Source organism: Ovis canadensis, chromosome 3 (genome assembly GCF_042477335.2).
Source record: "Ovis canadensis isolate MfBH-ARS-UI-01 breed Bighorn chromosome 3, ARS-UI_OviCan_v2, whole genome shotgun sequence".
Lineage (NCBI taxonomy): Eukaryota > Metazoa > Chordata > Mammalia > Artiodactyla > Bovidae > Ovis > Ovis canadensis.
In genome coordinates, this window is record NC_091247.1 from 4,429,484 (window position 1) to 4,443,509 (window position 14,026).

The window sequence follows — 14,026 nt, forward strand, 5'->3', positions numbered from 1 at the left end:
ACTGGCCACCACATTCCGTGGCCTCCCCAAATCCTCAAGTTAGAACTTCATGCCTTACACTGACAAGGTCGTCTTGTTGGGAACTGAGTGGGGGAAGATTATGGAGGATTTGTCCTTATTTTTAAGGTTGAGAAGCCCTCGCAAAGTACTAACGGGCTCTGCTGCAGTGACAGAGGACATTGCCAGGAGCCAGATTCCATCCATCCCTAAGGAGGCCTAAGCAAGATCCAGAGCAGGTCTGCAAGTAGAATAAGAAGGCTGCCCCCTCCTGTATGAGATACGGCAGCAGTTCTTCCTGCAGGCTAATTTTTCCACTTCTTTTTCAAAGGCCAACGCGATGAAATGAAGTCTACCCAGGACCGTAACCAGAGGATACTGTGCGTGGCGTGTCATGACGTTTGGGGTCCTCGCGGCCCTTGGGTGCTCTAAGTGACCAAGCACCTCTGATTGAAGGGGGCTTTGAAAGGGGGACCTTGGTGTGTGACTCGGGTGGGGAGAACGGCCTTCAGCCAGGGGTTGGTTGAGGTCAACAGGTTGTCCTTGGGCCCTGGAGTACGTGGCCAGTCCACCCTGCAGCCTGGACCGTCCGTGACTCGTCTGCCTTGTCAGCTCAACGGTGAGGATAGCACTGGCCCTGGCTACACCTGTGGGCATGTCCACTCACCTATAAAGCCAATGTCAGGATCCCCTGACGGCCCAGTGGTTCAGAATCTACCTGCCAAGGCAGGGGACACAGGCTCGATCCCTGGTCTGGGAAGATCCCACGTGCTGTGGGGCAACTAAGCTCAAAGAGCCACGGCTACTGAGCCCAGGCACCTACAGCCTGTTACCGCAGGGAGACGCCCTCACACCGCAGCTGGCGTAGCCCCTGCACGCCGCAACTAAAGAAAGCCCCCAAGCAGCAACAGACCCAGCACAGCCAAACACCAGTAAGAAACTAAGCAAATAAATAAATACCTTATGTATAAAAAAACCCAGTGTGTCCATCGCAAAATTAAGAGCACTTATTTGCTTTTCCGATGGAGTCTTCAGTTCTATCAACAGAAAAGGATTCACCACCCCATTCCTCTCTAAAGGGTGTTGTATCACATTATCCCACCCAATCGGTAAAAAGAAAAAAAGGTGATTTGGGGGCAGCTTCTCCAGAACATAGCTGCCAGGAGGGTATGTGGAGACACTGATTCTACCATCTGTTCCCTTCCACTGCAGGCAGCAAAAACCCCAGGAATATGTGAATACTTCTGATGGAAAAATAAGCTTAGTTCCACTTTGCTCATGTTGGTTAGAAAAACCAAAGTTTCACCCTCAAAGTTGAAAGCAAGCAAACTGTCTCACACTGGTTGTTTAATATTTTAGAGAGCACTCGAGCTCCTGGCATGACAAGTTACTGTGTTTTCTGCCTGATCTGATTTTTAAATAGACGAGTTACAAACCTCCTGAAAATTGGAGTTTATAATTGAAATATTGATAAACTCTTTCCCGTAAAGAAGCTACTAGATACTGCAGTAATAACTAGGAAACAGGCAAAAAATAATAAGAATGCTTTTCTCTGCTTAGCCAAGAAATACAGTGGCAGAGTTTATTGCTTACAAAACACAGCTGCCTTTCCTCAAATTGGATAGGAAAAAAATGAACCCTGATAAATTATGATGCCCCTAAATTCCAAAGATTGTACATCAATAATTGGAGGAGGCAACCATCATCTTTCTGGGCAGCCTACTTATTAGGACCATAATTTATTATTATTATGCTTTTGTGGAAATACACAGGCTGATAAAATTCAAATCCATTAAAACAAATGTCCTCCTTTCTCTGAATCAGTAAGAGACACTGCTTCCAAAGGAAGTATTGTAAATTAGAAAAGCAAATGATTCCTATATACTCAGAAGTGAGACACTGAAAGATAATTGAAGGCGGAAACACTCACTCTTATCCAGACTTTCTGAATCTTAGCCTGGAATTCAGGAATTGCCACCACAGTGGGCAGCAAGATGCAGGATTGGGTACCACTATCTGATGCTTCTGGCCCCAGCCTCCAGACTGAAGTCCTTTTTATGAAATGTTTCTGGTTTTTTTTTTTTTAATGAATTTTTTCAGGTGCGATTTTAACTAGCATGAGGCACATCTCAATGTTTCATTTGGAATGATTTTTGGAAATCACTGAGTTTCTCCCTTCCTCTTACTGAGGAGAAGCTGGAACTCACCGAGGGCATGCTGGAGAGAGTCCCAGTCAAGCATCAGGCCAGGCCCAGGCGTATCTAGCCTCCCTGCCACGATGCTTGACCAAAGAAAAGTCGAGTAGTTTGTGGTAACTGAGCACCCTGTGGTAACTGAGCGCCCAGCACGAATCCAACCTGGCATCACTAAGGGCTTTCGCAGGCATGCTCACTGTGTCCGACTCTCTGTGACTCCATGGACTGTAGTTCACCAGGTTCCTCTATCCATGGAATTTTCCAGGCAAGAATACTAGAGCGGGTTGCCATTTCATCCTCTGGGGGACCTGCCCAAGGCAGGACTGAACCAGCATCTCCTGCATTGGCAGGCAGATTCTTTACCCCTAATTTACCTGGGAAGCCAACTGCTTTTTAGGCATCATCTTATCAGAAATGCCTCTTGGAGTAAAAGAATTTGGGAGAAAGGGCCAAGAGGGCATCTGGTCTACCCTGCCACTCAGACCCGATAACTGTTCCTTGTGAAGTCCGTGGCACTTTAATCATCTGGCGTTTAGTTCCCATGACAAGGCACCCCTTCTGTATTAGGCAGCCCTATCCATCGAGCCTTAGTCGCCCGGCTGAGACCATACCTGGTAAGAATCCAATGTTGGTAGCATTTAAATTCTTCCTTCCTCTGGAGTGAATCAGAAAAGCTGTCTCCATTTCTATGGAACAATTCTTCAAAGACTTGAAAATTATCGAATTTAACCTTGGCCCCTTCTTCTCTTTTGACTGGTCCTCCCATGGCTTCTGATGGCTCACCACCTTTTCCCTTTTTCTTCATGCCCAGTGTACTCCAGGTGGCCAGAACAGAGGAAGAAAGTGCTGGACAGGTATTGCCTATGCGTAACGTCAGTGCGCAGGCCAATACCACTTGGCCGCTTTAAGACTGTTCTGGGGAACAAGCTTGAATTTTCGCTCAGGCTCCCAAAGAAGTAGCGTCAAAGCTCTCATCAAGACAGAAGCAGCAGGGGCTTCCCTGGTGGTTCGGTGGTAAAGAATCCACCTGCCAGTGCAGGAGACATGGGTTCAATCCCCGGTCCGGGAGGATCCCACATGCAACTAACAGCAACTAAGCGCATAAGCCACAGCTACCGAGCCGGTCACCGCAGTGACTGAAGCCCACTCACGCTAGAGCCTGTGCTCCGCAGCCAGGGAAGCCGCTGCAGTGAGGAGTGCACGCAGCACAGTGAGTAGCCCCCGCTCGCTGCACCTCGGGGAGTGCCCAGCACAGCCACAAAGGCCCAGCACAGCCAAATACGTTACTTATAATTACTAACAATTATTAATGTATATTCTTACTTATCCAGAAAACTATACATCACTGAATACCACAGGACTTCTTGCCCTTCCTGTGAGCATTAAAACCGCTAGCACCAAAAGACCACAGTTTGTGTCAGACCCATGGCCCACATCCACAAGTCTAAGCCAAATTCACCATCTTTCTGCAGACCTGCTCCCACTCTGGAATTTCCTATTTCACTTAGATGTACCATCATTGACTTGGGTGTCCAAACCAAAATTTGATATCCACCTTCAGCTTCTTTCCCTTGCCCTCCACCCTCAATCAGGGAACTCCTAAGTAACTCCCCAAGCCATCCCCACGGCTACTGACTTAGCCTAAGACCTGCCGCCTCTCCCCTGCACAGCTGCAGTGGCCTCCCCCGGGTCTCCTGGCCTCTGGTTTATGGAATTTCTGCAGCCAGGTGGTCTTGCAAAAAAATCAGTTCCTCTCATTTCACTTCTTTATCTCGAACTTTCTAAAGTGTAGGGCCAGAACTAAGATCTCCAGGCCGGCAGCGTGGTGTAATGGTTTGAGCGCAGGCCTGGACAGCCACCGTTACTAGCTGTGTGGATGGCTATTTGGGGGGTTGTTATGCTCAGCTCTGCTTTGGCCGCATGGGGTCTTCATTGCAGCACGTGCGCCTCTCTGGTTGTGGCACGCTGGCTCTAGAGTGTGGGAGCTAGGCAGTTGTGGTGCACGGGCTTAGTGGGACTTCATGGGATCTTAGTTACCCCACTAGGGATCAAACCCTGGCCCCCTGCATTGGGAGCGTGGAGTCTTATCCACTAAACTATCAGGTAAGTCCTTGGATGCAAGATATGAATGAATCACGCCTCCATTTCCTCATTTGTAGAAGGGGACTCATTTCACAGAAGCTTAGGACTTGATGGGAGCTAGTGTTGTCAATGTTTTCATTATTCACAGTCTAGGCCCACATCCAGCATATGCCCACATTTTACAGTCATCTCTCCCAAATTCCACACTCCCAGGCCCCACCTGTTTTCCCTAGCAGCTCTCCCACACAGCATCCTTCTTGTCTCCCTGATTCTCCAGGTGCTGTTTCCTTTACCTGGAATATCCACCCCCAACTCATTTGCCTACCAAACTCTTAAGCATCCTCCAAAACTCAGGCATCAAATTTAAAAATATTGACAATAGCAAGCGTGAGTGAGAATATGGAGTACCCAGAACTCTCATCCACTGCTGGTGAGGATGCAGAATGGCGTGGCTCTTTTGGGAAACCACATGAAGTGTCAATTGCTCAGTCATGTCTGACTCTCTGCGACCCCGTGGGCTATAGCCCCTGAGGCTCCTCTGTCCACAGAATCCTCCAGGCAAGAATACTGGACTGGGTTGCCATTTCCTTCTCCAAGAAACTCACAAGTGTACTTATATAACCCAGCTCCCACTCCTATGTATTTACCCAAGAGAAATAAAAACATATGCCTATGCAAAAACATGTGTGTGGCTATTCATCACACAATTAGTCACAGCAGTGCCAAACTGGCCGCAACCCAAACATGCATCAGCCGGAGAAGGAATAAACAAACTGTGGTACATCCATACGATGGAAAACCACTTGGCAGTAAAAGAGAAGGAAGCACAGATGCATGCTACAAACGGATGAATCACAAATGCGTTTTGCTAACGTCAAGCACCAAAGACTGAACCGTGTGGTCCCTTTCATACAAAATTCTAGGGAAAACAGAACTCTATTGGCAGAAAGCAATCTGCGATTGCCTGGGGCCAGGAAGAGGAAAGGAGACGAAGTGTGAAGGAGCACAGGGGAGCTTTTAAGGGAAGGAAAACGGTCCCACATCTTAACCGTAAGGGAGGTCATATGACTGCACACAGCTACCAGAATCCACCAAACTGGATGCTTAAAATGCGTGAATTTTATCGATGACAAGAATACCTAAGTGACAAAGAGAGAAAACTATTAAAACAAACCCCCAGACTGTCCCCCTAATAAAAAGGCCCCCCTTCTCTGATTACCCCCTCCAGCTGTCCTGTCCTGGTTCACGTCCCATTTGTTGGACTTTTCCCATGACCTTGGCATTAGTCAGACAGGTCTGTCTCCCGATCTGCCAAGAGGTGAGGGCCTGGGATCCTTCATTCACCTCTGTCCCCCACTGTGCCTTGTCACCAGGAGACAAGTTTCAAGAACTCTGCCAAGTGCTTACTGTCTTGCTGCTGCTAAGTCACTTCAGTCGAGTCCGACTCTGTGTGACCCCATAGACGCTAGCCCACCAGGCTCCGCCATCCCTGGGATTCTCCAGGCAAGAACCCTGGAGTGGGTTGCCATTTCCTTCTCCAATGCATGAAAGTGAAAAGTGAAAGTGAAGTCGCTCAATCGTATCCGACCTTCAGCGACCCCATGGACTGCAGCCCACCAGGCTCCTCCGTCCATGGGATTTTCCAGGCAAGAGTACTGGAGTGGGGTGCCATTGCCTTCTCCAGCTTACTGTCTTACACGTCCCCAATTGAGCCTGACAGCCACCCCAGGTGGCAGGTAGGACTGTCTCAGCTTTACAAAAAGATAGAGGTGGGACTTCCCTGGTGGTCCAGTGGCTAAGACTCTGCGCTCCCAATGCAGGGACCTAGGTTCAATCCCTAGTTGGGGAACAATATCCATATGCCGCGATTAAGACCCAGCACAGCCAAATAAATAATTTTTTAAAAAAGAAGGAGGCTTAGAGACGTTGAAAGGTTGATTAAATACTTGCCCAACGTCAGGCAGCTAGAAGAGGTGGGGCTGAACTTCAAAACCAGGTCTGTCTGTCTGTCTGAGTCAAAGCTCTGCCTTAAATGCAACATTGCGCTGCCTGATGCAAGGCATGCGAGCGAGAAAGTTGTCAAGAAGGATGCATTATACTGAGTTCAGTTGAATGCAGGGCCTTCCGCTCTTCCCCTACTCAGTCTTTCCAGGGTCATGCTGAGTTTTTGTTGCACGTATAGTGTTGTGTGTGTTCTTGATCCACTAAAATCTGAGCTTTTTCTCTTTCCTCATTTCTGAATTAAACCAAAAACCTAAATGAGCCCTCTGCCCAGGAGACCAGTATTACCTTGCAAACAGCTAGCACCTCCAAGTTGTCATCTAATTAAGCCGCCCTCCCAAACCAAGCACATAACAGTTTCCCCACGTTAACAATGGCAGCCTCCCCTGGCGGCCCCTCATTGCCTTATACAGTGTCTGGCTGTAAAACCAATAAGCCCACGGCCGTGGAAACTGCACTCCTAAAGTTGGTCTTTCCCTTCAGCGGAGATCCTTTGAACGCTGGGCATTTTTATGAAGAAACATTCCAGGGCCGGGCACTGAATGGAAGGGGCAGGTGGATTCTTTCATCAGCCCCATTTTCTGGTGTGTTCTCACTTTCAGCATTCTAGAAATCTGCTCTTTCGACATATACGTTGCACAGGGTGTTTGAAGTCCTTGTGTTCGCTGCTGTCAGCAGCTTAGTGTGAGTTTAAGGGGAGGGGGAGCTTGGAGCACACGCAGGGAGGGCTCGCTGGGTGCAGCGGGCATGCCATCCTGGGCAGACCAGAGCCACGTCTGCACCCTGCTTTGTGTGGGGTGGAGGGAGAGGTCACTCTCGCCAGGGAGCGGGAGAGGTTATCTCCTTGTGTGGGGGGATGGTGGTGGGGGTGGAATAAGTCCTCTGCGGCTTCGCAGGTGAGCTGCTCCCAACAATTGACCAGGCTTGAAGCTGGAATGAGAGTGTGCGTGGCTCAGTCATTCAGCCACGTCCGACTCGCTTGCAACCCCATGGACTGTAGCCCACCAGGCTGCTTTGTCCATGGAGTTCTCCAGGCAAAAATACTGCTGTGGGTTGCCATTTCCTCCTCCAGGGGATCTTTCTTATCTGGGGATCAAACCAGCGTTTCCTGTGTCTCCTGCTTTTGCCAGAAAATTCTTTACCACTGAGCTACCTGGGAAGCCCTGGAATGAGATAATATGGCTTTTTTCCCCTTGGGAGGGGTCCCCTGAAATAGAAAAGGATCAATTAATCTGACCTAGTTTGCTCTCTGCATCCCTGCAATAGAGGCAAGGCACTAACTGATAGAGGCGGACCACCTTCAGCCGTGTTCCACAACAGATTTCAATCGTTAGTTGATTTTTTAAAATATTTATTTAGCCGTGTCGGGTCCTGGTTGTGGCATGCGGGGTCTTAGTTGCGGTCTGTGGGATCTAGTTCGCCATCCAGAGATGGGACCCAGTCCCCCTGCACTGGGAGTCCAGAGTCTTAGCCACTGGACCACCAGGGAAGTCCCCCCTTTGCTGATTTTAAGGGGGAAAAACACAAATTGCCGAATCAGCGACAGAGTGTCGATTCTGGCTCGAGTTTGTGTACTGGCTCCCCTATTTTACCGACTCTGAGACTTTGGGGGCTGGTCATCTGCACTGCTGGAGCCTCTATAAAGCGGGAGAACTAATTCCTATGTCACGAGGCTGCTGAAAGGTCAGCCTGAACGAGGTGATGCCCATACATCTTTCAGCACACTCCCCGACACAGAGCAGAGCCCTCAGTCAACTGCAGGATAAACCTTTTGGTGCAATTCCACGTCTAGTTGCAAGAGAAAAGAGCCAAACAGCTGCTCATATGGCCACTGTGTAGGTCAAGTTGACGAGTTCTCACAGTGCCCGGGGACAAACCTAGGTCTTGAGGAAAGGCTCCGCTACGACGATCATTCACAGCAATTAAGTCAGAAAGGACCTTTGTGGTTAGCATCTCCATGTAAGGGCTGACAATATTTGCCTCTCACTTCTTGTTCAGTGGGGACAGTTTCAATTTGGGAGGAAGAAAAAGTTCTGCAGATGGATGGTGACTGTTGGACAATAACGGGAATGTATTTCACGTACTTAAAAATGGGTAAGATGGGGACTTCCCTCGTGGTCCCGTGGCTAAGACTTTATGTTCTCAAATGCAGGGGTTCGATCCCTGGATTGGGAAGATACCCTGGAGAAGGGAAAGGCTACCCACTCCAGTATTCTGGCCTGGAGAATTCCATGGACTCTATAGTCCCTGGGGTTGAAAAGAGTCTGACACGACTGAGCGACTTTCACCTTCACAGGTTCAATCGGACTGGGGGACTAGATCCACACGTCACAACTGAGAGCGCTGTGTGCCGAAGCGAAGGTCCACCGCAGCCAAACGAATAAACGCACGCATGTTTTTAAATGGGCAGGATGGTAAACGCTAAGAGTATTTCATCACAATTTGCTAAGGACCAAAAAAGCAAGGACTTGCAAAAGTCAGTTTTTCACCAGCAGCAACAAGTGATTTCCAACACACGTCCCAGTGGGTTCAAACTGTGAAGCTTTTCAGGGGTCCACAGCCAGGACCACCGGCAGGGTGGCCTTCCCGGGGGTGAGATGGGGCGCGACCCCTGAGGACAGCGGGTTGGGTCTGGGGCGTGGCCGTGCCGCGTGTGCACTGCCGCCTCATTTCCCTCTCTTTCAGCTTTCCTGGCACAAATCCAGCCCATAATTAGGAAGATCCTCCAAGGAGAGCGAATACTTCCTGCCCAAATGACAAGCTGTGGATTAGGCTGATATCTTTCCAGATGTGGCATTTGTGTCTCTGGCAATGCTGCAGGTGGCTCTGTGCTTACAGGCCGGAAAGCTCCATCTGAGCGCCTTATCCCCACAAATACCTTCTTCCTCTGCTCCCTCTGATGCCCAGGGCTTTCATTTTCAAGCTGATTTCCCTCAGAGCCACAGGCTCCCCTCAACTCTGTCATAAATAGACAACAGGAGGGGGCAGGGTGTCTTCAGAACCCAAAGAGGGGCCCGGTGGGGCCCTTCCCCCAGGTGGGCTTCCCAGCTCTCCTCCCAGGGTCTTCCAGGCATTTTACAGAGAAACCCTGAGGCCTGCTGTCGTCTATCCAGGGCCCAGCGCAGAGCTGACCCTCGATAAATGGCTGTTGATTCAATGTTGAGTGGATATGATGGGGAAGGGGCCCAGAACTGCCACTGACTTCATGCAGTGTTGTGGGTGCAAAATTCATCCTTTGCACACCCAAATGGGTGGCGTTCAAGTGCCAGTATCTACCATTCGAGCACGTCCAGGGGCCCCACGAATGTAACCTGGAGTCTTGTTCTCCAGGTAATACTCTGATTTGACCCTTATAGACTCGTCTAAGTGACAATAACTGACATTTTGATAACATGATACTCCAAAATGAGCACCGCTGCCTCACGAAGCTCCCCAAGGCGATCTGTTTCATGTAAGAAAGACAAAGGCCTATTTTACTTTACTTTGTTTATTGTTATTATTTTTCTCGCTGCACAGCCTGCAAGGTCTTAGTTTGCCAACCAGGGGTTGAACCCGTGCCTCTTGCTGTGAAAGTGTGGCATCTGAACCTCTGGACCGCCAGGGGAATTCCCAACAGGGGCCTATTTTAAACTGAAAGATTTCTTTTTATGAACATGAATGTCCATCAACAAATGAGTGGAGGACCTCCCTGGTGGCCCCGTGGTGAAGAGTCCACCTGCCAAGGCGCGGAACACGAGTTCGATCCCTAATCGGGGAAGATTCCATATGCTGAGGGCAGCTAAAGCCTGTGCTCCGCAACCACCAAGTCCTCGTGCCCGCAGCCTGTGCTCCGCACCAACAGCAACACTGCAGTGAGAAGCCTGAGCCCTGCCACTGGAGAAAGCCTGCGTGCAGTGGCCAAGGCCCAGGGCAACCGGGAGTGAGTGAATAATTTTAAAAACAATACTAATTTTTAAAAAACAAATGAATAAGTGGATAAGTAAACTGTAGTTCATTCCTACAATGGAGTAGTACTCAGCCATTAAAGGAATGGAGTACCAATATATGGCATGACAAACCTAGACAGCATATTAAAAAGCAGAGACATGATCTTGCCAACAAAGGTCCCCATAGTCAAAGCTGTGGTTTTTCCAGTAGTCATGTAAGGATGTGACAGATGGACCATAAAGAAAGCTGAGCACCGAAGAATTGACGCTTCTGAACTGTGGTGTTGGAGAAGACTCTTAAGTCCCTTGGACTGCAAGGAGATCCAACTATCCTTGGATCTATCCTAAAGGAAATCAACCCTGAATATTCATTGGAAGGACTGATGCTGAAGCTGAAACTCCAGTACTTTGGCCACCTGATGTGGAGAGCCGAATCATTAGAAAAGACCCTGATGCTGGGAAAGACTGAAGGTGGGAGGAGAAGCGGATGATAGAAGATGAGATGGTTGGATGGTATCACCAACTCGATGGACCTGAGTCTGAGCAAGCTCCAGGTGATGGTGATGGACAGGGAAGCCTGGCGTGCTGCAGTCCGTGGGGTCACAAAGAGTCGGACATGACTGAGCAACTGAACAACATTATGTAGATGAACCTGGAAAACACTATGCCAAGCAAAAGAAGCCAGAATAGGCAAGTGCACAGACAGCAAGCAGATGAGAGGTTATCAGGAGATGAGGGGAGAAGGGAGTGGAGATTGACTGCCTGGTGGGTACAAGGAGGTGGTGGTTGAAAAACATTACGAATACACTAAATGTGACTGAGTTAAATCCTTCAGATGGTTAATTATATGTATTTCACATCAATGAAAAAACATTCAAGTACAAAATAGTCTAAGATAAGGTTTAATATGCAAAATGAAATGAGGCAGCGCAAACTGTAACACAGATTTTTTTTTATCTCATTTGAATAAATTTTCTGCTAAAGATGTTTCCTTGCTTTTGGTGTGGATCATTTTTTAAGTTTTTATTCAATTTGTTACAAACTGCTTCTGTTTTATGTTCTTGGGGGGTTTTTTGGCCACTGGGAGTGTGGGATCTTAACTCCTCCACCAGGGATCAAACCCACACTCCCTGCATTGGAAGGTGAAGCCTTAACCAGAGGACCAGCAGCAAAGTCCCTGGATAAATTCTGCCAGTTGCAATCCTGACAAGATGGAAATACTGTGCTGTCCGGGTAAGGATGCTTTCACGATCCATTCTACTTGTAATTTCTCATTCCACGTCTGGCTTCACATCTAGCTGGCTAGCAAGCTGCCTAAGAAAGATCGGGGGTTCTTTTCCACCTTACTCCCTGTATTCCTAGCACCTAAGTTGGCTCCTGGCACATAGCAAATGGCAAATAATTGTGTGCTGAGCAAATGAATGATCCCAGCAACAGAATTTCACTCAGCCTGGGTGAGCAGTAGAGGGGACTCTGGGTCATCTCTTCTCAACCTGGGATGCACACACCCCTCACCTGGGACCTCGTTAGAGACGCAGATTCTGATTCATCGGCCTGGGACAGGAGCTGACATTCTGTTTCCAAGTGCCCAGGGATAAGGACGCTGCTGGTCCACCAGTCACATCTGGAGGAGTGGGAGTCCAGGCATGCCAGACCCCAAGCCTTGTCACTGAAGAAACAGTGCAGGTTTCCAGGTCAGACACCTGGGCGGTTTGCCTCCCCAGACCTCACTGCTCACTAGTCCTCCCGGCACGGAGGCGCCGGAGCACTTCCTGGTTACCCCTGGGGAGGGTGATTAAGGCAATTGGCAACTTTTTCCCATGATTCCATGGTAGGCTGTCATTTCGAGGAAAATACGTCCAACTCAATTCCCAACACTCGGTGTTGGATGTCTTCTTATGTGTAGGGGGGGGAGCAGGGAAGAGTCTGTGGCCCTCCCCCAGAGAAACCTGCTGCTCTTCTGCCTTTGTGTTTCTGAGCATGTAAACTCAGCTGGAATCACAGCTAATAAACAGGTCATCTTGTATTTCCAAAATAAAAACATACCGTCTTTCAGCGGAATAGCAACTGTACATTAAAAAGCTGTCAACTTCACTACAATTTCCCTGAACCCTGCACTGCAGAGAGATACCTTGTCACTCAGAGTTGAGCGCAGCTTTACTGAAATACCTCCTTGTCTGCGTAAATAATGAGTAGAATTGCATAAGAATACCTGGTCCCCAGCCTCCTTTCCCCCTGCTCCCAAAGAAACCTGCAAATAGCAGATTTATGGGGTGAGGTGCTCAACATTTCACTCTGAAAACAAAAGCATGTGGTCCCACCAAACCCAGTGTTGTGTATTTAGGGTGTAGAGGAGGGAGTGGGGGGTGAAGGGGCAAGGAGAGAAGGGTGATGGTGATGGACATGGTGGTCTTTGCCAGCTTCCAATCAAGGAGTCAAACTGTCACTCAACAGCTATTTTGAGAACACACACAGGCTTGCATCAAAAGTGCCATATCCGGGAGATATTTGCTGAGGAAGAATGACCCAGACCTCACAAAGTGGCAGCCCACACAGCCTGCAGGTTTCAAGACCTAGATTCAAGAACCACTCTACCACCTGCCAACTGTGGGATTTTAAAGTCCCTTCACCTCTCTAAGCCTCAGATGTCAGACTCTCAAATGACAACAAGAATAATGATGGCCTCATGCAGTGAAAGCAAATGAGATGATGAATACAAAGATACTTTAAATCCTCAAGTATAATCTAATTGCTAATCATTATTATCAGTAGCTACAGAGATCAAATTGCCAACATCCACTGGATCATCAAAAAAGCAAGAGAGTTCCAGAAAAACACCTGTTTCTGCTTTATTGACTATGCCAAAGACTTTGACTGTGTAGATCACAATAAACTGTGGAAAATTCTGAAAGAGATGGGAATACCAGACCACTTGACCTGCCTCTTGAGAAATCTGTATGCAGGTCAGGAAGCAACAGTTAGAACTGGACATGGAACAACAGACTGGGGCCAAATAGGAAAAGGAGCATGTCAAGGTTGTATATTGTCACCCTGCTTATTTAACTTATATGCAGAGTACATCATGAGAAACACTGGGCTGGAAAAAGCACAAGCTGGAATCAAGTTTGCCAGGAGAAATATCAATAACCTCAGATATGCAAATGACATCACCCTTATGGCAGAAAGTGAAGAGGAGCTAAAAAGCCTCTTGATGAAAGTGAAAGAGGAGAGTGAAAAAGTTGGCTTAAAGCTCAACATTCAGAAAACGAAGATCATGGCATCTAGTCCCATTACTTCACAGGAAATAGATGGGGAAACAGTGTAAACAGTGTCAGACTTTATTTTGGGGGGCTCCAAAATCACTGCAGATGGTGATTGGAGCCATGAAATTAAAAGATGCTTGCTCCTTGGAAGAAAAGTTATGACCAACCTAGATAGCATATTCAAAAGCAGAGACATTACTTTGCCAACAAAGGTCCGTCTAGTCAAGGCTATGGTTTTCCCTGTGGTCATGTATGGATGTGAGAGTTGGACTGTGAAGAAAGCTGAGCGCCAAAGAATTGATGCTTTTGGACTGTGGTGTTGGAGAAGACTCTTGAGAGTCCCTTGGACTGCAAGGAGATCCAATCAGTCCATCCTAAAGGAGATCAGTCTGGGATTTCTTTGGAAGGAATGATGCTAAAGCTGAAACTCCAGTACTTTGGCCACCTCATGCGAAGAGTTGACTTATTGGAAAAGACCCTGATGCTGGGAGGGATTGGGGGCAGGAGGACATGGGGGTGACAGAAGATGAGATGGCTGGATGGCATCACGGACTCAATGGAC

The 14,026-nt window shown here is 48.3% G+C and overlaps 1 protein-coding gene and 1 non-coding gene across 2 annotated transcripts in view; one reads left to right on the forward strand and one right to left on the reverse strand.

Annotated features, from left to right (window-relative positions):
* CFAP77 (cilia and flagella associated protein 77) overlaps positions 1–14,026 on the reverse strand; it is a 152,164-nt gene that overhangs the window by 104,255 nt on the left and 33,883 nt on the right. The window lies entirely within an intron of this gene.
* On the forward strand, positions 6,052–6,123 carry TRNAG-CCC (transfer RNA glycine (anticodon CCC)). The gene has a single exon. It is a non-coding gene; the product is annotated as a tRNA-Gly (tRNA).